The sequence below is a fragment of the Trichosurus vulpecula genome, chromosome 5 (assembly GCF_011100635.1).
Source record: "Trichosurus vulpecula isolate mTriVul1 chromosome 5, mTriVul1.pri, whole genome shotgun sequence".
Taxonomy (NCBI): domain Eukaryota; kingdom Metazoa; phylum Chordata; class Mammalia; order Diprotodontia; family Phalangeridae; genus Trichosurus; species Trichosurus vulpecula.
The window spans coordinates 279130839-279150901 of NC_050577.1; the positions used below are offsets into that span (position 1 = coordinate 279130839).

The 20063-nt window shown below is 37.3% G+C and overlaps 1 pseudogene; it reads right to left on the reverse strand.

Moving 5' to 3' along the window:
* Nucleotides 1-7354: 7354 nt before the first annotated feature.
* LOC118851337 overlaps nucleotides 7355-20063 on the reverse strand; it is a 32062-nt pseudogene continuing 19353 nt past the window's right edge.

Here is a 20063-nt window from a genome sequence, read left to right on the forward strand (position 1 = left end):
GTACCCCCAGACCACCCTATGACCTGGCATGTAAATTTCCTATGTAACGCACACTTTCACCTCAAAATGGGGCCATTGATTTGGGTAGCAAGACCCCAATGGTCGCCGGCTAATAAATTCTCCATTTAAAACTTATACTCTGTGGCGTGTCTCACTTGCATCTGGTACAATATTTTGGAGGCCCCAGAGAGATGAGACGATATTTCGTGTTACTGCCCTGGAGACCCACACAGAATTTCGGACCTCAGCAGAGAGTCTCTGCCTCGATCCACCTCCTCTCATTTCAGAGAGCCGGCTCCTGGGGTTTCTTTTCCTAGGACTCTAAAGTGGGGTGATGGTCTTGGAGAATGGGCTCTTTGCTGACTTGTCCCTTTTCGGCCTACAGAGAATTCTGGTTTTCGGACCTCTAGAGGTAAGGTAAGATTCTGTTCTGGGCTAGCCGTCCGGTCTCTGTTAATATGCTACCTGGACGCAGGAATACGCGTGTTCAGAGAAGGGAGGTGTGATAAAATTGAAGGCATATGTATATCCCTGAAGGGGAAACCTGGTTTATTTTTTTCTTTCCTCTGAGGGGACCTGGTTTGGCTTTCAATTTGATCCACCCATTTTGGTTCTGTTCTGTGTCTTCTACGTTTTGTATTTTATCCCATGTTCTGTATATTTCGGATTTGTCTGTGTCCATAAGTCTATGTCAAGATTGCGAAGTGTCTATATTTTGTTAAAAATCTGAAATGCAGACAGCCAGAGATTTCAGGCTGCAACTAGGAAAACAAATACTCTTTCCCTTGTGGTTTCATGTTTGGTTGACTTGGAATTACAATGGAAAAAGGGTTAAAATTTTGGCAAATTCTGGGTTTTAATTGTTAAAAAGTTTGGAAATTGGTTAGTCGAATTTGGGGAGAAAGAACTCCTGAAATTGTAAATCCATTCCAGGAGCTCACTCTTGCTGAAACACCTCCTCCCAATGAATGCCTTCTGGCTAAAACCTCTGTTAAAGTTTTCAGTGGGACTCTTGCATTTGTCCCTGACCACAGTTGGGAAGGAGTCTTTTCCCTTGGATTCTGGTGCAGGGAGGTTTTGGGGAGTGAGCAAGGGGTGAAGTTTACTTGAATTACAATCATTGAGATCTTTCACCATTGTTGTCCTGTCTCTGACTGAGCCAGGGCTGCAGTAAAAGTTAGAGCAGATAAAACAAACTCCTCTCCTCTCAGATCAGATTAGAAGAGAACGCAGGAGAGCTGTAGGGAAAACTTAAATCACCCTTCCCCACCTGGCAAAAAGGAGGAGAAAGACAGAAATTCACAGACTGACAGTCAGTCCTGTGCCCCTGGGTACCTTCATAGCCCATCCTTTTTGGCAAAGCTTGGAAATGCCATCCAGGTCCTATGCATCCTGCCCACTCTGTCCTCAGCAGCTGCAAACTGCCCTAGGCTCAGTAACTTCTGCAGTCGTGGGAGAAGGGTGAAGTAGATGGATTTGGACTTTCTGCCTCCTAGAATTGTCACCACTGGGATACCAGCTTCTGCTCTAGGTAACTTCACACTTTGTTCCAGTTGCAAAACTGTATTCTCATCTCTGTTTGACCTGTTTCCTGATTTGTAAAGGGAAATAATAATGATGGCTCTTTATATTTTAGACACAACATTATTATTATTATCTCTCTCTCTCTCTGATTTAATGTAATTGTTAACCTTTGAAGTAGTTTTTGGATACCAAAATAATAAGTTGAATAATTTCTATATGTGATAAAATTTGGAACTGTTATATGTGGTTGTAACAAGTGAATAATTAATAATACTGATATTTAATCATGAGAACAGACTTTCCATGTGAGAAAGTTTTTATTATGAGAATATATCTGGTGGTTAAAAGATGAGATGGAAGATTCTCTGTGCATAGAGGTTTAGAAATTCCCTCACGTAAATTTATAAATGGGCTCTGAATTAAGGGATGGTTAGATTCTAAAAAAAAAAATAAAAGCTGCGAAAGTATGTAATTGATTATTCACTTGAAATGTTTGAGGCAGTTTGGGTCAAGATTGGGAAAGAAAGAGAGAAACTTGTATAAAGGAATTTAGGTGGGGGGGATGTTGCTCTTAGCTGCCATGTGCTTCTGGCCACACCCCTCCCCCCACCCTCCACATTGAAAGACTGTGGGGAGCTGAAGCTAAAAGAAACTTGTAACCTGATTGAGAATATACAGTTAAATAAATAAAGTGTATTTAAGATATTAATGTATTGATATATGTTATGCATGTATTTATATATTATTGTATTAATATAGAAATACTAGAAGTAACAGGATCAACAATTCCTACATGTGATAATCTGGAAATGCAATCAATGTCACCTGAAATTTATTGTTTCTGTATTTCTAAAATTATATTGTATTTCTAAAATTCTTAAATTTTGTAATTTGAGAAGACCATTATGCGATTTTAATCTGAGTTTGATATATGTGAATTGGGTGCTTTTAAAGGATGTGATGAAAATTTGGTAATTTTAAACTGTCATATTTGGTTTAGAAATGTATTTATCTAGACAGAAATGAGTAGTTCAAACTTTACGCACATAATAATGTTTAGGGCTTAAAGTTGCATTAGGTCAAGAAGTTGGACAATTGCTGTAACCTAAGAAATTATATATTTCCTAGTTTTGTCTTTATTTAAAAGGAAGTTCAATTAAAATTGTTTTTGCTATAAGTCAGGAATTTGTGCAGAGGCCTTTTGGGGTTCTTTTGTGATCTCTGTCAGTTCAGGATACATTGTGAACTGTTAAAATGTGGCTTTGTAGACAATGATCGTTTCTTTTACAATGCTAAGTTTGGGGCCTTAGAAATTAAAAGGAACTAGACAGAGAACTAGGAAAAACTGTTCATGCTTTCCTCAGGTGGCATCCAAAAGTCTAGGGGGAGACCCGAAAAGAGAGAGGAGGATAGGGCCAATTCTTTCATCCTGGTTGAAGGCAAATCGCGGTGATCCTTCCCTTGAGTTATCATGCTAATTCTGAGGAGACTGATAGCAATTTGGCCCTCACATTTCACACAGATCCCAATATCTTATCTATAATCCCTTAGCCTCTATGAATTCATTTGGGAAGGGAAGAAATACATAGTTTTTTATATGTTTCTTCTTTTCTATTAAGTCTTCACCTACCATCTCTCATCTGTCCCATTCAAGAGGAATTCCTATGAAAAAGTTTTTTTTTAAAAGTCCTAGTAAACTTTGTTATTGTAATAAAGCTAATTTAATTGGGTATGTAATGTATAGAAACTAAGCGTTCGCCCCATTACAACATCTTTTTGACTAAAGAATTTTGTGATATCTAGAAATTCTGTAATAACAAAGAATTCAGTTGTTATAATACTTTGAAAATATAGGAGTGTGATTTTCAAGGCTGTATCATCTAAAGATGTGTTTATGTTGATCTGGAGGACTAATTTGTGAATGAATCCAAATGTTTAAAGGTTATTTTGCTTTAAGAAGGAGACTCATCTCATTTTAGAGCTGTCCAAATAATTTTCTTCATGAAACTTTAGTGACAATCCCTGTTTATATCAGGATAAATTTTAAACTGTTTTAAAGAAGGGAAAATACTTTTTAAATGCTCTGTAAAATCTTTTTGTATGATTTTCAGAAGGCCCGCTGAATTTCCACCTGTAAGCTAATTGGTTGTAGGATAAGATTAGGTTTCGAGGATGTGGGTCTTAAGAATACAGTTCTTATTAGTGAAGCCTGCCATCTTTAATCAGAAATAAGCAGGTAGTGACAAAAGGGAAGTTGTCTGCCAGAATCTGTTACCATTGTGAAAGAAATTGTTTTTTTTTTAAAAAATGGGAAATTGGATAAATGCGAATATGTGAAATCTTGTTGTTTTAATTAAATGACAGGTTATATTGGTACTCTTGTATAGCCAAATGAAAGATAATATGGTTTCTAAAGTGTTAATGAGAATAATTTGGGAAAAAGGGGAAAGAAGTTTTATGAGACAATATTGTTTACAAATGTAAGGCTGAATCATTATCCCATAGACTAAGGCTGGGATTTTAAAGTTATATTGTATTTATGTGAAATAGAGTTCTTAGATGTTATAAAGTGATATAAGACCAATTAGGTATTGACACAAATAGTGTAATTAATTACTGCGACTAAATCAGAGACCTCTTCAGTTTAGGGAAACAATTCTAGAAGTGTTTTGGAAAATGTTTTTGTGATTTTAAGTGAGAGTTAGAGCTTAACAATGCGTATGAGACTTAATTCCTGAAGTGTTCCTTTTTTCTCCAGAATGAGTTAACAGGGACAAATCCATCAACTTGTGAGGTCAGTCATTGATCTGTTTTGTTTATTTAAGAAGCTGGAATGGGATTCCAGTATACACAGTTATGTCAGTAAAAAGTACTAACTTATGAGTTGTTTTGTCTTATGGTTGAAATGTAAAGGAAGACTGAGTAATGGATTTGAAAGATTTGGAAAGGTAATTTAAGGTTGAAGGAAAATAGGAAAGGCAGATAACAAAGTTTGGGGACAATGGGAGTTAACTAAGCCTCCCCTGTCCTGAGAATGATAGTTTCAGATGGTTTAAACAAGTTGGGAAAGAGTGTGAGGAAGTATTTAGAAGATGGAAATGTTATGTAGCTTGATTTGTTAATTATTAGCTCAATGAAATTTGGGCAGTCTCATCTGAAGGATATTTATTTGCTATTTAAGATTTTATGGGACTACAATTTAATATTGTTTTAAGCTCTGATTACAGGAATAGGTCACGTGAAGCCAGTAGTAGTATGACAGGCATTACAAGCTGAGAACTCTAAAGGTGGATGTCTGTGCCTGGGAAACAGTTTTGAAGATGACCTTGGACACAGCCTAGGTAGGATCTTCCTGACTCTATTTCCCAAATCTCCTATTTCCTTTCTGAAAAAGAAAATCCCCACCTGATTACTCTTAAGCCCTGCTTTCAGCACCTAGTGACTATATGATTGGCTATCAGATATGACTCATGCCTGGAATCAAACAGAGCTAAGGAAGTTCTTTCCTTCTGTTAAGATACATGACATTGTCCCTCTTTTCTTTCATAGCAAATTTATATTATCAAGAAGTTTTGTAAGCACTATGCTAAATCTGTTAGATAATAGATGAATATTGAAATACCTCTGAGTTATTATAATAGGATAAAGGTATGAATAGCTTACAATTTTAACCTATGTTCATTGCCAAATAAAACATTGAAATAATATAGAGATAACATCCTCTCAAAGGGGGAAGTGATTAGACAAAACAATAAGGCAAAGATGTAATGTGATAGAATGTCTAATTAAATAGGATAGCAATTTTTTTGAGGAAAATAACAGGATCAGATTGATTCCCCTAAGAATTATATACAGATGTGTATGATTGGCTCCAAAATTTATCAATTCTGGAAATTCGGGCTGATAAGTGTGTTTTGGTAATAAGATCTTAAATTTGGATGCTAGCACAAGAAAAATAGTATAAGATAGTGGTACAAGTGAAAATATATCTCCTTTGTAAAGTATCTGTAAGTTATATTAAGTTAGAATTGTCTGAGAATTTCTAGATCTGAACCAGAGAAGCAGAATTCTCTTTTACTGTCAAGGGACCAGATAACTACAATCAGGCATCTGGGATTTAAAAGGGCTGCTTGAATGGACATTGTAAATATGTAACTGTAATTTAAAGTTACTTTGTATACAAAATGTGCAATTAAGTGCTGGAATTAAATCAGAAACATATTTAGATTTGTTAAGAATGGTTTGTGGACTATTTGTAAATGCCATCAAAAAGACATGGCATGGCTAAAAGTTTATGATGTTATATGTACTGTGCTACTGGGATACGAGGAAATTAATGTTAGTCAACATTGTTAATAATGATTGCATTACTTTGTATGGTTCATGTTTAAGTTTTCTTGGTTATCTAAAGTGTAAGTGTAAAACATGTGACATGCAAATCTCCCCTCTATTGTGAATCATCTAAGTAATTTGGTCTGTACTTGACTCAATATAATTGTGCAGTTTTGTGAATTATGGGAAGAACTTTATTGTAGTTGTTTGAACTCAGCACTGTGTGGCTGGGATACTGAACTACTTACTGTATTTGTTTGAACTTAGCCTTGCGTGGCTGGGACCTATGTTGTGCTTTTTTCTCTAAATCATCACATCACATGTGTTCTGGGAGCACCTGGTAGGTGGATGTCGACTCCTTGCTCCTTCTGTGGACATCTGAGCCTATAGGAGACCTTGCCCTGCGGTTTCAAAGAGCCTGAAGGGGACAACATCAGACACAGGCAGATGATCCTGAGACTCTGAACCAGTACCTGCACAAAGGACAGCTCCCTTTCTGAGTCCTTGTGTTCCCAAGACTGTTTTCCTGAATTTTAGCTATTATGCTCCCTCTGCTTGTTTACAATTAGTTTACAATTTCTGCCCATCTCTGGGGATGTCCAAACACTGAAAAAAAAACTTGACTGCAACTAGATAGGGATTTTAGAACTTCACCCCTGAGGAAGATAGAGGTTTTTCCATACCTTAATTGGTCTTCAGGCAAAACTTTCAGTTTGCCTTTGACCAAAAGGGGGAAATGTGGAACGTTTTATACCATTTTGTATCATTTTTAATTTCAACCAGACCCAGAGCCTGAATTAATGAGTAATTGGAAGAAGATCCATGACCTGGGCTTCTTTGTTCTCTAAACTTTGCTCAGGAAATACCCCTACTACTGTGAACAAGGCCAGATCAGACTTACTTAAGGATATTTTTTCCCTGTTAGCCATTAAGGGATGCTAGCGTTTTGGCTGCCACCTCATTTTATTGATCCTGTCCATAACTATATGTTCCTGATTACTTTCTCATATCTCCAACCTTATTCGTTCTCATGTGAATTCTGTCCCTGTCTTAGTGGCCCAAACCTCAGGTGCTCTGGATCAAGTCATTCCTTTTTCAAAGATTTGAAAAGTTCCATAAAAAAGTGGGAAATGTGATACCTGAGTAGCCAGCTATTGCTAGAAAAACCCTGCCCCCAACCCCTAACTACAAACCCCAGTTTGCATAATAAAGAGTGGACTCAGATCTTTTGGAGTCTAGCAAACGTTCCTGGGGCTCTGCAACTCCTCCAAGGAATGTCAATAGATAAGATTATCCCACTTAATGATAACCAGTCACAATCTGTGATCTGTCAGAACCTTTGTTCCTGTACCCCCAGACCACCCTGTGACCTGGCATGTAAATTTCCTGTATAACCCACACCTTCACCTCAAAACTGGGGCATTGATTTGGCTAGCAAGACCCCAATGGTTGCCGGCTAATAAATTCTCCATTTAAAACGTATACTCTGTGGTGTGTCTCACTCGCTTCTGGTACAACAAAAGGACATCATTTCTCTGGAGCTCCTAGGGAGGCAAAAAGACATGGAAATGCATCAACTATAAATGCCACCGACCAGAGTGACTAAAGACTAAGTATCTCACTTTCAGTGAGCTCATATTCACAACACAGGTTGCTTTTCAGTGACCTACAGATTTTGTTCTTTGTTTGTACTGCGACAGGAGTTAGTCAATATAGAAGAAGGCAAAAAGGCTGGAGAAAAAAACCTTTGCACTCTCCAGATGATCAAGTAGAATCAAGTGTTCCTAGAAATGATACAGTTTTTTTTTCAAAAAATAAAGAAAAAAGAGAACTTACAAGAGGCAAGGGGGAGGAGTGAGTATGTCAGGAAGCTGGTGAGAAGAGTCATATGACACAGAGAAGCTGAGTATTTGGAGCCTTCCTTCCTTCCTTTGTGCAAAGGAGGTTGCATGAAAAAAGGAGTAGGAGCAGGATCTGAACTCAAGGGGAAGGAGTTGTGAGGATCATTTGGAATCCTTTAGAATTTTGAATAAGATCAGAGACTGAAAGTTAATAATATAATGAAATTCAGGAGACCTTGAGAAACTGAAGTAACTTGAGCTGAAGGAGAAATACTTCATGTAAAGGAGGAAAAGAAAAGAGAAGGATTTGAAGAGATGGAGGAGGGTATAAGGAAGAAGACGATGTGAAGGTTATGAGAAGGAGGAGGAGATGGAATCAAACTGGAGGGGCAGAAGGAGAAGAAGGATTTAAAAAGACAAGATGAAATAAGTAAAATAAATTGGCAAGTTGAAGGAGAAGGAAAAAGAAGTTGGGCATGCCTATCAAAGAATTGAGAAGAGCTACAAAAGAAAAAAAAAGCTGTCTTGGTGTTAAGAAATTCTAAGAAGGTAAGACAAAAATTGCCTTAGGGTAGTGGATAGGGAAAAGGTCTGGGAGTGAGGATAAACTAGGTTGAGTTCCCCCTTTGTCACATAGTTATTTTGGGACCCCAAGCAAGTCATTAAATCCTTCAGTGTTCCCGGCAACTCTCTGATGCAGTACAGTTTCCAATCTGCATTATTTCCTCTCTTGAAATTCCCTGTACCAATGAAATCACAAGTCATACACCTTCCACTCCTTGAATCCACACCCCTCCTCAACCCCTGAAAAAGTGAATACAGTGATAACCCTGGAGGTGAAACTCCCTGAAAGCAGATTGGGAAAGTTGTTGTGTAGCAGTGCTACTAGCAAGAAAGATAAGGATTAATAATTTTATTTCTTGTATGTGTGGGGAAAATCAAGTAAAGTTTTTTAGAGACCTGAATTAGTTTTTCTGATTCTGTGATTCATGGAAGTCTGTTGTAAGGAGATAACTCTTAAACTAGGTCCTGAAGAAAATGATATACATTGATTGGTAGTAGATAGACAGATAGATGGACATTGCAAACCAAAATGGCATCATGAATATTTAATTTACTGTGCAAATGGTTTCTATTCTATTCTATAATATTATCTGACCAGATTCATCAGTGATTATATTACATCCAGAAATGGTTGCACTTATAATATATACCTTTCTGAGATTGGAATATATGACCTACTCACATATCTAGAGGGCAGCTAGGCAACACTGTGGATAAAGCACTGAACCTGGAATCAGGAAGAGTCATCTTTATGAGGTCAAATTTGGCCTCAGACACTTACTACCTGGGTGGACCTGGACAAGTCAGTTTCCTCATCTGTAAAATGAGCTGGGAAAGGAAATGGCAAACCACTTCAGTACCTTTGCTAAGATGTGTTGGCAATCAAAATGGGTTCTTAGCACTCAGTTCAATCAAGTGCCCTTGAAGAATTTGACCTTTGTTTCCTTGGTTTTTCTATGGCAATCAGGTCCCCACAGAACACTACCAAATGGACACATTTGTACTCACCTCAGGATTAGAAGATCTGTGATTTCTTCTATTTTTGATATTTTTGCTTTTGGAGTATCACTTGTGGGAAAAAGATCATCTTGGCTTGAATTCTTTTTACTTGTAATAGTTGAAGCCTTCGTAACGTTTGTTGGATTAATACAATTGGTCTCTAACATGGAAATGGTATTTGTTGCTGGCAAATCAACATTTTGCACCAAGTTACCAATTTCCTCAATGACAGTGGTTTCTAAATTGAATGGTGAAAAGTCAGTTCGTTGATATATATTTGCATCCTAATGGTTTAATATTACCACCAACACCACAAATATCTGGACAAATTGTAGGGACACTGTTCTTTTGGCCAACTTTCTTCAGATCACTACTCAAAATTTGGTGGCTCCCTTTAGAACCAGAGAGGTATTCTCAAACATACGGAGAACATTCTGAAAGATCTGAAAACAATTTCAGTTACCAGTTCACCCTATACTTTGGGACTTTCTGAGTTCCAAGTCCAGGGCTATCTGCTAAATCTCCAGTAGCCTGCTCCTCCATAATACTACCAAGAACCACAATCTCAGGGCAGCTAGGTTGCACAGTGAGTAGAGCACTGGCCCTGGAGTCAGGAGGACCTGAGTTCAAATCTGCCCTCAGACGCTTGACACACTTATTAGCTGTGTGATCTTGGGCAAGTCACTTAACCCCAATTGCCCTGCCTTCCCCCTCAAAAAAAAAAGAACCACAATCTCAATCACTGCAGTCGTCCTCAAAGCTCCTATTGTAATAACAACTTCTCATCTGGTGGGGTGAGAGGGAGAGAAAAACTGCAGGTCTTGGTCAGCCCTTAACTCCTGTGGCACTGAACTTCCAAAAGTGTACTAATAAATGGTGGTCTCCAAGGGGACCTCATTTCAAGGCAGCTTTCGCTGAGACAGAGGTAGCTCACAAGTACTAGTATCATCTCAGCAGTGTTACACTGCTTCTCCCCAGAGTTAGGAAGCTGGGGTACAGATGGAATAGAGGTGGCAGAGGGCATGGGCCACCTCAAGTTAACTGGGAAGGGCTGACTTCTCTCTTCAGCCCTTACCTCACAAGACAACTGAGGACACTGAGTACCTAAAAGGCTGAGGAATGGGTGGAGAAGACACTTAGAGTAGCAGTGGGGGGTTAGGGACCACTTATAATTCCTGAGGCCCTGGACATATGGTCATAGCTTCCTTGGGCATGGTACAGGTAGAGTACAGTGTAGAGACATCTAAAGGAAGTTCACTATTCTGCCTTTGCCCTCAGCTTCCTTTGGGAAAAAGATAACCCTTTGGAGAAAGGGAAAGATGGGGAGAGGGAAGAGAAATTTGGAAGGAGTGAAAAGAAACCAGAGGAAAGACTGAGAAAATAAACTTAAGAAATATACAGGGAAAGAAGAGACAAAGATTTACAGGAAGACAAGTGGTGAAAGAGCAGAGTATTTGGGAGCAAGGAATTAGGGGAAAGGGAGATGACAATATAATGGGTGGGTTAGAGGAAAAAGAGGAGAAAATGCATAGAAGAACCAGGGGAAAGAACCAAGTGGGGTAGTTAAAGGATGAGAGAGATGATATTTAGGAAAACTCCTGGGGCATTGGGTTGAAAAATAAGACTGGGTGGGGTGGGGTGGTAGACAGAGAAAGAGGGAGAGTGAGGGGGGGAGTGTCAAAGAAAGAGTGAGAAGGGAGTAAGGAGAGCTGGGAAGATGGAACTATAGAGCAGACTTTCTAGTCAAAAGAGGTTCTTAGGAAACCTTAACTCCACCCCACCTCCTGGGTATCAATCCTTTCACAGAACCCAGTTGTCTACCCGTCCCCATCACCTTTCACCCCAACTCTGGTCTTAGAGCCCCAAATGCCCCACTCTATTTCCCAGCCTTCTTCACCTTAGATAAGAATCTAGGTACTCCTTCCCCCTCCAAACATATCTTTACTCTGCTTCTGGAAAATGAATGCTGCTATCCCTAGACGCCTGCACTCTATCTCCCACAGATAATCCCTACACAAAGGAAAATGCCCAAGAGTGGAGTAAGGGTGGAGATGGGAGATGATACTGGAGGATGGAACACTTCTCTTCCTGCCAAGTCAGAATCTTCCTCCTTCCTAACTTATACAAGACAAGTTCCCTGAGGGACGGGGTTAGAAACAGAGGTATCTGGAGAGAAAACAATGAGAAAATTACTCCTTTATTTCCTCAGGTATAAATCCAAACATTGAACAACCTCGGAAACTACAATGGACCACCCCAGTCATGTCATATTTCCCTCTCTATATATTCTACGTTCCAGCCAAACTGTACTCCCTTCTCCCCACTGAGGTTATTCAGTGCCACTACCTATGTCCTTCACCTCAGATTGGTGAAATCTACGCATATTGTAAGATAGTTTAAACACATTTTAAATCCACCTTTCATTTCCCCCACTAACAAGTGTCCACACAGAGTTTTCATCATCAATTCTCATAACTCTGAGATCTATTTTCTTGGATTTTTATCTAATTAAATGTGTTGTGATGATTACTATATAATAGCTCACAGAGAAAAAGGCTCTCTTCTTCGGAGTAACATCTTTCTGTTGTAGGAGACTATCACTAAAGAGTTCAAAAATCCCAGTTTCATTTCACAAATATGAATCCATTTTCCAGACTAGGGTTTACCCATCCTTAGTTTATATAAACAATATATAATTTATGAGGGGACAAGCCAATTTCTAAACCTCCAAGTTACAGAGCAAAGTAAAAATAAATTGACAGATCCATTTGAAACGTGATGTCAGTGAAAAAGCAGTAGAAAGGCATTTCTAGGCATGGCTCTTCTATGGACTTCTAGAAATTTTGGCGAATAATTGTCCCTAACTTTTATTATATGAAAACAGGAAAAATACCAATTGCCCTGAGTATCAATTACTTATTTATTAGTAAGTCATTATATTCTGGGCACTGTGCTGGGCTCTGTGGACACAGATACAAAAATAAGGAAGTCCTTGCTCTCAAGAAGCTTATATTCTACCATGGGCAGACAATACAATCATCAATAAACACTCCTGGGTTTATTGTAGTATTGTGTTTATTGAGTAGAGAGAAGAGAAGAGATGTGAACGCTTCATGGCACTGTTTTAAGGACTATTCTGAATAAGATGCACAAGTCTAAATGCTCTGTAAATTATGAAATGCTAAACAAATATAAGGTATCATAATAATAACTTATGTAAGATTTAGAGTTTACAAAATGCCTTCCTCAGAGCAATCCTGTGTGTCAGGGAGAGCCAGCATCCATTTTGCAAACAAGGAAATAGGGACTCAGTAGGGCTGAGTGCTGCCTTGCTATATTCACAGCACTAATCAAAAGAAGAACTGAGACTTGAACCCAGTTATTCTGACTCTAAGTACAATGTTATTAATTGAGCTGCTTCTCCAAGGTAATAAAAAGGAAAACATCTCATTTTCTCAGCACTTTTATTAAATATTTTACATTAATTTATTATCAGAAAAAAGATAATGAAATTTAAGTTTGCAGTGCAAAATATCCTAAAACATTCTTTTACTTTGGGAATTTAAATAGCTGTGTTATTTTCTTATTCTTATCTCAATAAGGCTAGTAGATATCACAACTGCTCAAAGTAGAACGTCCCATATTTGCCTTTCAAACACGTGTATTAGAGTTCTATATTTTATATATGCAAGTAAATTTCCAGCATTTCTTGAGATAACACTAATATTAAAAGAGAAATGCAAACTCCTAGAAATAGTTATACTTACATTTGATCTAAGATGAAGTGGTTTATCAATAGATTTTACCAAGTTTTGCCTTTCAGTTGATTTATCAAACACATCAGCCCAGCTTTTTCAATCAGATCCTTAAAAATGAATGTGAGATGGTAATCTGATATTCTCAAGTGAAATACTTAATAAACTCAATATTTTCATATTTCAGAATTTTAAAATGTTGCTATGACAAGAATACATACTTTTTTAATACTGGAAAGTTCACATTTTGCTTGCTTATTTCCTGGTTCAAGATTTAAAATAATCGTGAAGTCTGAAAAAAAGGAAAAAAAGTACAATAGTCAAAGTATTTATAGAGTTCAGGAGATTACATGTTCAGATACTAATCCCACGTCTTCCTACCAAGGTCATACTTAAATGTGTTAGTAAATAGAGCAAGTCATCCAGGGGAGAACAGCATTTAGCAGTAAAGATCTAGAGTAGATTCTATTTTTCTGTATTTCCTATATGAATAGGGTAAGTCAGTCTTAATTTCTTCCCCTGAATACATCAATAATTCAACTCAGATCAATACACATTCATACAAAACCTACGAGGTATAAAGCACTATGCTGGGTGCTGGGGATATAAAGAAAACATTATAAAAGTACCTGCACACGAGTTTATATTCTGCTGAGGAGATATAATATGTACACAGATAAACTGAAAAAGGTAATTTGAAGAGGGAGAGAATATTAACAAAAAATAAACAGATGGCCCTTGAGTTAAAGGATTTTAAGAAACAAAGATGGGGAAGCACATCCTAGCTTTGGGGACAGCTTGTGCAAATGCAGAAGAGCTAGATGAAATGTTGAATTCAGGAACAGCTGGCAGTACTGCTTGGATACAGATAGAATGAAGGGTAATAATATGAGATAAGGAAAAAAAACAAAGTTCCACTGAAGGCTTTTTAGGAAGGGAGTGGCATGGCCAAATTTGTGCCTCAGGAAGATTATAAACTGACAGCTGTATGGAAGACAGATCTCAGACACTAGAAGACTAGGGTTTACATTCAAAGTCCTTGAATAAGGCCTGTAAAGTTTGTACTTTATTAGTATAGACTTTGAGATCACCTCGACACTATAGAGCAATGACTGAATGCTAGCATCAAAGAAAAAGATATAAAACAAAGTTCTGTCCTGATTTAATGAAGTAAAAAAAGCTGCTTAAGAGAGAAAATAGAATCTAGATGCTAGTTTCAGCCTTGCAAATAGTGACCTATTTTTTGAAAGCCAGTCTCCCTATTCTTCTATTATTCTGGGGGCTAGTGCATAGTTTTGTGGTCCTAAGTTTCCCTCATTACCACCTCTCCTATAAAAAAAGAACTTATGGGGTAGGAGATTTTAAAATTTTGGTCCAGACCCATGATTTCATAGATGAAGGAACCAGTGAAGACCTTTCTTCTATTAATGCTAGCAAAAATTAGAGTTGCTTGGGGGCGCTGAGAGGATATAGTGACTTTCTCAGTGTCAGACAGTATATGCCATAGGAAGGAATTGAACTCATGTCTCCCTGACTTCAAGGCCAGCTCTCTATTCACTATGACAAACTGTAGTGCAGAGGAAGGGGGGGAAAGGAAAAATCCTATTTCTTTATGTATTTATTTTAAAAATAGAAAAATAAAATTTAAAATTGTAGCAACTGAGCAGCTGCTATTCGCAAGGACCTGTGAGGGATACAAATATGAGTAAGTCATGACCTTGCCTTCAAAAAACATATATTCTAGTCTAGGAGGTTAAGATGTGTACACAAATAACCATAATACAGGGCGGAATGAAGTAAGTTCAATTGAAAGGCACCCACAATAAGCAATGAGGGCTTAAAGGGAGAGAGAAATCACTACTAGCTAGGGTCGATAAGGGAAGACTTCATGGAAAAGCCAATTTCCCTCCCCACCATCATCCCTAAAGAGTACCTGGATCAACTATTCAGGGAGGAAAATGGGTCACATTCCTCTCAAAGTCAATTGTAAGTTTTGTCTCCAATCATACCTACCTCATTACCACTCAACATTCCCTCATTCTGCTCCTCAAGCCTATGCAAGCTTATAACTCAGCTTTATAAGTGCTACCGGGAAAATTTTCTTTTTTTTTCTAGTTCCCACTGAAATTTTCTTCTTTTCCATTTATTTATTTTTTCAACATTCACTCTTGTAAGATTCAGAGTTCCGAATTATTTTCTCCCTCCTTCCCTCTCTCCCCTGCCAAGACAGCAAGCAATCTGATATAGGCTATACGTGTACAATCATAATATTAAATGTACTTCCACATTAGTCATGCTGTGAAAGAAGAATCAGAACAAAAGGGAAAAACCACAAGAAAGAAAACGGTATGTTTCAATCCGCATTCAGACTCCATAGTTCTTTCCCTGGACGTGGATAGCATTTTCCATCACCAGTCTTCTGGAATTGTCTTAAATCATTGTATTGCTGGGAAGAGCTAAGTGTATCAAAGTTGGTCATTGCACAATGTTGCTATCACTGTATACAATGTTTTCCTGGTTCTGTTCACTTCACTATGTATCAGTTCATATATGTCTTTCCAGGTTTTTTCTGAAATCTGCCTGCTCCTCATTTCTCACAGCACAATAATATTCCATTATATCCATACACCACAACTTGTTTAGCCACCGATAGGCATCCCCTCAATTTCTAATTCTTTGCCACCACAAAAAGATCTGCTATGAATATTTTTGTACACATGGATCCTTTCCCCTTTTTTATGATCTCTTTTGGATTCAGACCTTGTAGAGGTATTGCTGGACCAAAGAGTATGCACAGTTTTATATCTCTTTGGCCATAGTTACTGGGAAAATTTTCCCACCTGAAAAACACCCTTACCCCTTCCAGAGCACTTCCCAGCTGTCTCCTAGTATTGTTCTCCCTACCTCATGTCAAATCCAACCTCCACTTAAATGACTTTCCTAAACAGGCCAATGTCAGTCTCCTTAATAATCTTTAGTGACTACCCATTGAATCTAGGATCAAATTTAAACTCCTCTTTTTGTCATTTAAAATCCTTTACAACTTGGTTCCAAACTAACTTTCCATATTTATACCTTATTCTCCTTTTTGCATCAGCCAAACAGATCTTATATTGCACAAAAACAACTAAAAAAAATCCAAACATGAAGGGAATTAAGATATTGATACCATCCATTAAGGAGAACCATACAAAAATAATGAACTTATGTTGAAAACTTTCTTCTGAACTGAAATCTGATTCACATTTGCTTATTTTTTTGCATTGTATATGATGACTATCCACACACAAGGAAACATGATTCCTACTGAAAAACGCAAAGCTGCTATGTTTACTGACTTACAACCTAATATCTAATTGCTGTTTGGTGTAACTTTCAATAGAAAATTATCTTTAAAAAAATTACTTGCTTAAGCTACTAACTGACAAATTTTAAAAATAGGATTTTTTTTCCAATTCAGAATTATGCTAAAAATATTGTCAAACAGCTGAAGTATTGGTTGGTTTTGCTCAACTGCTTGTTTTCTTTTAAAATCTCTGCTACTAAGGATGGCTTAGCTTATTGGGGAAGGCGAGGGATATATCAGAAATGAAACTGATATAAAGAAATATCAATAAAAATAAATAATAAAGAGACTTGTCCATCAAGGAGAAGCTTGGGATCATTAAAAGTACTGCACAATTTCCACAATGCAATCCAGCCTGCTTCCTTTCATTTATCCAGTTCTGGACCCAGCTCATTTACAGTCTATCCAAAGTTCAGGTAATGAAGAACTACTTCACTAAAAGCTATCCATATAACTGTATCATAATCTGGACAGTTCCTGGCCTTAAGAAATGGACTGTCTGTCTCCCAGAAGAGTAGGCATTCTTTACCCATCTGGTTTTTCCTGTGATTATTAGGTTGTGTTCTTCTGCGTGATTGTGGATCAAAAGAAAAGATGCCCTGAAGCATTCTGGCTTTAATACAAGGAGCTCTATGCCATTCTCAAAGGAGTTTAGGAGATCCCACTATCTATACGGAATCTCTCTCTTTCATTTGTACTCTGTGGCAAACAACCTCCATAAAAGTGATAAAAATTTTCGAGAGGTACCTGAGTTCAGACAAAGCATTCCTCTTGTACTACACTCAGTCTATTCCCAAATGAAAGCTGAATATTTCTTACCATCTTCCTTTCATGCATAATTCAGACTCCACCATACTTTGACTCATTCAATATTTCAAATCCCCCTTTGCTATAATTAGAGGAGTGGTCAAAATATTGTTTCCCAATGAGCTGGCTTTAACTGATCAAAAACAAGCAACAAACGACACTCAGTGGACCAAGTTATTTAGTCTGCCTTTTGAGAGAGGCCAAGGTGATAAGTTAGTACATAAAATTATAGTAATAACCAGACAAGCCCAAGAAAGCTAGACTCTTGCTTTCGTTTTTCTGGGATTCCCCACTTTTAAAAGGCATCAAATTCTACTGGGCATTTCCTGACTGCCTACTTTTGTACCGAGTCAGTTAATCAGCAGAATTTCAAGTTGGGAGGGATCTCAGTCACTTTTTAGTTCAATCTAAACCTGAAAGAGAATTCTCTCAATTACACACACACACACACACACACACACACACACACACACACACACACACACACGTGTGGGGGGGGGATGTATTTATGGAGAGAGAGCAAGAGCACAAGTGCTGTATCATTGATACATGCCACTAAAAATGCATTTTCCACCATGCATGTGTGTGTGTGTGTGTGTGTGTTTGTGTGGGTGTATTTATGGAGAGACAACAAGAGCGAGGACACTGTATCATTGATACATGCGACTAAAAATGCATTTCCCACCTTTCCTTGAAGATATAAGAAGGCTGTGGGAAAAAAAGAATGTTATTTTTACTGTCCGATTAGGTTGCTAGATCAGTCGGGTTTTTACTTAACTGTTTTTCTTTGTTACAAGATGAGAAGGTTCAAAAGGTTTGGAGAGACGGGAAGAAGATATATCCAGAACAACTGTAATATTTAAAAGGCATCAATAAAATGTTTCTTTTACTTTTTTTAAAGAATGCAATTCCAGATAAGAAATTAATTACTAACCAACAGCAAGCAACAAGGATGTTATTTAATATAAAGAAAACATATTAAGTTCAGTCTTTCTAGAATAACACAGATTATCTCCACTCTATCAGTGGCTACTAACTATACTTACCAATACACATATTTAAACATGTCTATAATGTAGATATACAAAGGAATACTGGGAAGATGGTGGGATAAAAAGTAGCTCTTCTCTGACCAAATAAAATAATACAAATAAAATGCTTCTAAATTCAGAAAACTCAGCAAGCCAACAAGAAAATCAATGAAAAAGCATGCCATAATATAATTATTACATTACTATGTGCAAGGCACTTAAAATCATATCAATTTCTGATGTTGAACTATTTGACAATGTCAAAGACTTTGGTGACAAGAACTTTCTTTTCTGGGTCTTTAACTCATGTGGCTTTAGCACCTACAGAAGCAGGTGCCAGACTGCACTTCCACACAAGTTGCTTAGTACTTAGCATAGTACCCAGCACATAGTAAATACCTAATAAGTACTTGTTGAATTGGGATGCCTGTCTCCTCCACCAAAGCCTCTCCAAATGATGATTGGTTTGGAAGCAAGACCAATGTGGGAGAGGGGAAGGGCTGCCACTTCCCCTGGCTCCTATGCTTGTCTGTCAGTTGGCGACAGTTGGTCAATAGTTGTTAGAGAATTAAAAAAAGATAAATTAAAAAGGGAACCCAAAATAAGCACCTTGAACATTTATGGCCCCCCCAACATAAAAGATCATAAAAGATGAAATTGATTCTAATGTTAATTATGTGAAATTGAAAAGCTTCTGCTTGCAAAAATTCCAACGCTACTTAGATAAGAATGGAAGTTGTTGATCGGAAAAACAATCTTTGCATCGAACAGCTCTGATAAAAGTTTGTCAATAAGGATCTGATATCCAAACTATATAATTAACACAAATACCTCAGATTAAGAGCCACTCACTACTTTCCAATGAATTAGTGGTCAAAGGATATGAACAAACATTTCTCAAAAGACTTGCAAACCATTAACCATTATTAAAGATTACTCCAAATCACTAATCATGAAAGAAATGAAATACAAAACAACCCTGACCTGGAGCAAATTGGCAAAAATGACAGGATATGGGAATAGTCAATGTTGGACAAGTTTAATGCCTGTTAATAAAATGGTGAATTGGTCTAATAATTATGGAAAGATATTTGGAATTGTAAGAAAGTGTAGACTAAAATGTCCACACTCAAAGACCCTGAGATTCTTATTAGAGACCCCCCCCCCACTACTTTGATCCCTAGGTGTCAAATGCAGAATACCATACATGTAAATATTAATAGCAGCACTTTTTATGGTAGCAAAAAGCTGGAAATTAAGTAGATGCTCATCTGGGAAACATCTAAATAAACTGTAGTATATAACATTACTGTAGCAAACTAGTATGAAAAATTCAGAGAAGCTTGGAAAAACATGAACTGATAAAGAACTAAGTAAGCAAAACTATGCATAATGGTACTACAATTTGTAAAAACTTCAAAAATTAATCATCAATATTATAAAAGTGTCCCTGGTTTCCTTTGATATGCTGACATTAGAATTTGGTAGTATCCTTAATTTTTGAAGAAGTTAGAATCTCCAAACAGATTTTCTAAGGGGATACCCAATACCCAAAACTACAATTGAAACCTTTTGACTTTTTCATTACTGTTGAATTTCTCCATATTTTGCTTCAAGATTAAAATAAAATTGAAATTGGAAATTGCTTGGGTTAGCACCTGTTCTCTAACAAAGTCAACTACTGACCAGCATCTTTCTCCAAAGAAATTTTTGTAAAATAATACATCTGAAGTATTAGCTAAAATCCAGAGTGAAGCCTGTTTTTTCAACAAATTTAAATGGAAAGGACCGTGATAATTTAAAAAATAGCAAAAGAAATGAAGCTTGACAGTTGGCTCTGAAGAAAAGTTGAAGTAATATACTT